Source organism: Poecilia latipinna, unplaced genomic scaffold (genome assembly GCF_001443285.1).
Source record: "Poecilia latipinna isolate Pla-1442-1.1 unplaced genomic scaffold, P_latipinna-1.0 Scaffold442, whole genome shotgun sequence".
Classification (NCBI taxonomy): Eukaryota; Metazoa; Chordata; class Actinopteri; order Cyprinodontiformes; family Poeciliidae; genus Poecilia; species Poecilia latipinna.
The window spans coordinates 346,087-352,306 of NW_015113058.1; the positions used below are offsets into that span (position 1 = coordinate 346,087).

Consider the following 6,220-nt stretch of genomic DNA (forward strand, 5'->3'; position numbering starts at 1 on the left):
AGCATCCACCGGCTGTTTATTTGTTTAAATTAGCTTTAACCCAAAATGGTTATTCTGAATGCAAAATAACAGAAGAAAACCTGAGATCGATCGCTGAGGGAAACCCTCAGAAGGAGAACCCGGGGGATGAGCAGAGTGAAAAATGTGAATCATTCCTTGTTTTTTGATCGTGTCCCACACTGGGTCTTTCTTTCTTTCGGTAATGACACGTTGTGATACGCACACCCTCGTTAGGTGAGTGACTAACGAGGGAGTCCTCACTTTCAGGTGTTTTCCGTTAAAATCATGAATCGACAGAGAGGAACGCCACGCTTTTCCCCCAGTGTTTTTAAACAAATTTGTACCCAGGCTCTCTTTAAGGTCGGTTTATTATTTACAGGAGACGTGTTTCTAACCTGCAGGTCTCGTCGTGCAGAGGAAGCGACAGGCCCGTTTCATTTACGAGCTCAGAGGGAACAGAAGCAGGTGTGAAGCCTTCATGAAGGCAGTACAGAGGCAAGCACAGAAACCTCAGAGAGACACATGAGACGTGTATGAGATGTTTGTTTTGTCCTTGTTGTGGTTCCTGTCTCCAAACCACCTCAGCAGTGTGTTTCTGAAGCACCGGCCCCACTGATCTGATAACTGTTGCTGCTTAGGTGAAAATTTACTCTATAACACGATTAACCGTGTGAAATGTGCTGGACTGTATCTATTTTTTAAAATGTTTCTCCTTTTACAAATCAGGTTTTTTGTGTATCTAAGCAGATTTGAAGCATTTAGCTTGGGAAATAATATAAAGAAAAGGACAAATGTCTGTGTGCAGCTTCACTTATATTTGAGAAACTAAAGTTTTAACAGGTGATTTGCACACAGACCAACCAAAACCATGAACAAAAGTCATGTCTCAAACAGAAACGTATTTATAAAAATCCTCTCAGCGCTTTAGAAATGCACCGATCTGGCCTCTTTGTCTGATACCGATTGGTTTTTGATGTAAAAGGCCGTAACATATAAAAGATAAAGAATATTCTAGTTAATGCATCAAAGCAGGGCTGCACAAGTCCAGTCCTCTAGCTGCTCTCTTGCAACTTTTTTTGGTCACTTAGATCTTTATTAGTGTGTTTTTCAACGAAAAGACAAATTAAAAACTGAAAACGAGCTGCCTATTGAGACTGTAATGTTTTGACAATTTAGCAGACTAAGTATATTCATCAATTATTATTCCAGTCCTTATTCTGCATTTAAAGTCTTATAAAATGTAATTTTCCAATTTTCTCCATCGAAAATATTTCTTCTACAATTGTTATCCTCTTGCAACTTTTACTTCACCAAAACTCTTGAATCAAATGACTGAATTTCATCATCATCATCATCATTCAGCTCTGTATTGAACCGCTCATTTGATTCAGGCGCGTTAGAGAAGGATGTATCTAAACGTTACAGGACAGTAGCGCTTGACGACTGGACTTGAGCACCGCTTCATCAAAGCACATTGCTCATAACCTTTATCCGATCTTTATTTAATTAATTTAGAAAAAGTATGTGTTGATTGATGTGTTTCAAATTCAAAAATAATGGGAAGTCTTCTTTCAATGCATCCAATGACTTTAGAGAATCTGATTTTTCAGTATTTGACCTGCCTGGTCAAACGAATCTGGCTGGTTCTGGTGTCTCTCTCTTGTCTGCATGAGGTTGAACTTAGACGAAACTGAGCAAAGACATAAATTCTGCGCTGGATTCAGATGGACATAGTTTAATTTTTAGCGAGACGCTTTTCAGACATGATGCTGAAAATGGAAAATGTTCTTTGTTAACCTTTTTTAACCAAATGTTTTCATGTTCATTTTAATTTCAAAGCTAGCTGGACCACAAACATCCAGTGACTTTTAGGACTTGGGTCCCCATTCATTAAGTTTAGCTGAAAACAGAGTTTTTGAAAAAAGAGTGAATCAGATCGCGTTTGTGTTGTTGAGAAGAAAGGCAACAGTTTTGGACGCAGCATCTCCTGAATGTTAAAACTGATCATTGTGAGCAGATCTTTAACTTCAGTCCTCCAATAGTTTCTCATATAGAAAGTAGTTGATTTTATGCAGCAGATTTTTACTTTATATTTCAGAAACAAATAAAGTGAATATAGATTTTTGCAATAAAAAACACAAGTCTCTACAAAAGCTAAGAATTTGTTTGGTTGTTTAATTTTGTTTTTAAATGCCAAAGTTGGGCTTTGATAAACTGTTTCCAAATGATTATTTTTTTCATATGTAAAAATGGTGAAACTTTCCACTAATAGACTTATGTGTTCCCGGAACATACCCACGGCTCATTTTAATCATCATTTAATCAGAGGTTAAATTTGCTCATGAAGGCATAAAACAAAAATCATACTATCTTTCTTCCCTTTTTAATGTATTCGTTGAGGAAAGAAGCAATGGAACGACTTGATATGAAAAGCCGGAGACTAAAAATAAAACTTGGTTCTAAAGATAAACTTTGAATTATTAGTCCATAATTGTAATACCTTCAGAAACAAACAGCCACCACTGATCGCAAAGTGAAATGTTTAATTTCTCCAGTTCATTCTTAGTGAAAGCCAGAGAGAGCAGAAAAGGAACAATATCCTAGCTGTAAATAAAAACTATGGCCATCTGAAGGTTTAGATTTGCAGAAAATACTGAAAAAGGTTAATGTTGTAGTAAAACTGCCAACAACAAGCTTCCAGTGGGCAGGAATAAAACACGATTACAAGACCAATGCAGCCACAGGCATCAACTGTGCTGAGATTATTAAAGTCCATCTTGATGGAGGTGATATAAGTTATTTAAATGGTCATTTCTCACCAGTTATCAGGGCCACGTTATTGACGGCGGCAGACTGACTGACGAGTTTTCAAAAACCAGATTCACAGACAAGTTTCAGTCCTTATCTAGATTAACGTTCGACACAGAAGCGAATGATGTTTCATGTGAAGACTTTTTAATTACTAGTCCAAATTACAATAAAATTATTTACATTTTGATGAAGACAACAGAGTGTTGAATTTTTAACACTTCCCTCAAAGCTGCAGATTCAACAATGAGAAATGGCAGAAACACACAAACTATTGTTTTCTGTCTAAACAAAGACAAAATGTGTCTAAGCACGCTAAAGTTGAGCAAATGGACTAACAAAGTTCTGCTTTATTTATTTTGGACTAACTAGGTTAATTGGGTTAAAAAGACAAACTTGACCTGAAACAGTCCTATGTCCATGGACGTTCAGTGTTTGGACCTTGCTAAAGTTTCTTTTTGGGATTCTTTCAGTTTGTGTGGTAATGCAGATTTCCGATATTTGAGTTTTTAAATGCACAAAAAGACGTGGACATTCTGCGTCCTCTAAATCCAAAGAAACCTCCGTTCCAGCTCTCGTTCCTCGTTTCGACATCGATTTGTTGTGGTGCTAAGAAGCTTTGGACTTGTTACACTGGTGAGCCGATTCAGGCATTAAAAATGTTCAACCTAAAAACATGGAAGACTGAGCCCCATATGGATCAGAGAGAGAGCCAGCGCTTCAACGGAGGCTCCTGTCCTCCACGCGGTTGGCCCCAGTTCGCTTCCCGGCCCTGGGCCGTTTTCTGCATGTTTTCCACTTCTCTCTGTTTGCCCTTCCTCTTGTCTACCTGCTGCTAAATAAAGGCCACTAAAAACCTTTAAAAAGAGCATTAAACACTAAAAAAGCCGTGATAAATTCTGATCTCGTGATTTGACGGGTTGTTTGTAAACAGGCGCCGAGGTCGGTCGTAAACTTCTGAGATGGAACTGGTTAATTTTTACTACATATTAAATTATGTAGGTTATTCTAAATACAATTAACTGTTCTCAAGCTGTAGTTATTTATTTTGTTCAACATGTCTTGTCTGGCTGTGAAAAAATAGAAGATAAGATCCGAGAAGTCTGCTTCTACACCTGCAGAAAGAGAGAAAAAAATTATAAAACCGAGAAAAAATGTTTCTTTCTCTAATAGTTCTTGTGTAATTATATATATCTTTGTTTGTGGGTGGCTTAGTTTTCAGGGATGGTTCCTTTTTTAATCTACCCGCACTGTGAAGGCCGAGTTTGGATATTTTGTACGGAAATGAAAACAAATTGCAAAACATATTGCATAAAATATTGTTATTTGTTTAAAATGTGTTCATTAGATATTTATTAGACCAATAGGCTTTTTATGAAATATTCTGGACAGAAATTGTAAAAAAAATATCTTATTGATTTAAAACAGTATCTTTACACGACCCAAAAGATGAGTTTTGTGTTTCTAAGCTATAATTCATCCTGGAAATTCTTGTCACAAATAGATGGAAACAGTTTTAGGCTAAAAAAACCTGTAATTTTCATGCAGATGTGTCTCTTTTTTTCTCAGTAACAACCAATCAGAGGTCATTATTCTGATTCCGGCTTTAATTAACAACTGTGTGTCTTTCTTTCAGACCAATCGCTGCTGTGGGAGGTGCAACGGTTCTTAAAAACACAACTCGCTAGATAAATACAAAGCATTTCCGCCTGACTCCGGATCACCGTCTACAACGGATCACACTGAGCTTGACACTTGAAAAGGGCTGTAAGTATAAACTTTCCCTAAATTTAGATATTTACACAGTTACATTTATTTTTAAAACACATAAATTGCTCTTAACATCTTTGTTAAACAGTGACACCTTTTTTGAACAATGAATTTACAATGATTTCAAGTCATTTGCCCCGCAGCCCCACCGAGGCCTCAACAGCAGACATTTTCTATTTTATTTGTAAATCACAGGATATAAATGCCATGTTTATTCACTGACGCACTGTTTATTCTCTGCATATTTGATCAAACTGAACATAAAAACAAAGTGTCAAGTGTTAAAAGGAAAACAAACTGAGAAATATGTAATTACGGTGAAAGTAATTTAAAACGTAAAAGTTTATATTTCAAAGTTTGTTTTTTTTAGTAAATCCATTTCTGTCTATTTTTTAAAAGACATTATATATAAAATTTATTGTTCTGTAGGTACAGGACAACTGACCGCTACGATGAGCGCTACTGATGCTCTATGTTTAAATTATGTGCAATTTGCAAATTATAAAGTTAAAATCCATATATATATATATATATATATAAAGAAATAAGGATCTTCAAAGTTTTTTTTAATTATACGTAAAGTGATACGATACAATAGGCACAAAAATTGTTAAGATAAACAATCAGTTTGTGTACAATAAGTTACAGTAGTAAAAAAATTTATAACCTCACTCCACTGTAACATTTACCTCTTATACTTAATTTTCTTAAATATCTCCAGCTGTCTAAATGTATTTTCATAATATGTAACAACTACGTATTCAAAAAACTCCATATGGCGTAAAACTGAAGGCGCTATTCAGGAAAACTAATTTAATATTTGAAAATATGAAGTGAAATTCGCCTGTTTAACCAGACTGGACAGCAAGTAATGAGAATATTTTCTCTTTTCTGTCATTGTCAGAGAATAAAAAAGGCAGTTTGCCTCAAATTTCCTCAAATACAAGAAAGAGGCGATTAAAAAAAAGAACAAAACCAACAAACGTTCACAGAACTCCCTCAGTAAAGACTGAACCTCCGTCTGTCCTGTGTTTATAACTTTCTTTTACCTTTCCGCCCTGTTTGGTGCCCTTCCCTCCTCTTCATCAGTGGATCTGAAGCTTCATCCTGCTACAGATACAATCATGGTGGTTTCTGGGTTAAACTTCCACAGGTGCAAAGACTTTGAACGTCTGCTCATCATCTGTGTCACTGCACTCCACATTCACATATCACACTCTTAGAGATCAGCTGTAACAAATACTGAATCATTTTACCTTTCTCAGTCCAAACCTATGTGACTCATGATACTTTCTGCTTTTTAGGCATTCAAAGTTTATTATAGAGACATATGGATAGTATTGCTATCATAAATACACATAAATGTATTTGACATAGTTCTGATAGTGATCCAAGTCACCTATGATTATGCATTTGCCAATTACTCGAGTCTAATACAACACTAAATTAATAATGTTATGTGCAGTTGAGCCCAAAATTATTCTTCTTATTATTTAATGTATTATTTTTTATTTTACCACCTTGTTTCTTCTGAATGCAAGTCACATTGCGCTTCGGAGTGGCGCAGTCAAGATCCACGCTTCAGTCTAACGGAGAACCTGTTAAAGGAGCGAAAGATTAGGGTGATGGCAAGGAGGCCCTC

The 6,220-nt window shown here is 36.0% G+C and overlaps 1 long non-coding RNA gene across 1 annotated transcript; it reads right to left on the bottom strand.

Moving 5' to 3' along the window:
• Nucleotides 1-2,951: 2,951 nt before the first annotated feature.
• LOC106951142 (uncharacterized) lies at nt 2,952-6,195 on the bottom strand. Its single transcript, XR_001425758.1, has 3 exons — nt 6,099-6,195; nt 5,628-5,688; nt 2,952-3,923 (listed from the first exon to the last, which is right to left on the bottom strand). It is a non-coding gene; the product is annotated as an uncharacterized LOC106951142 (long non-coding RNA).
• Between the last annotated feature and the right edge of the window lie 25 nt (nt 6,196-6,220).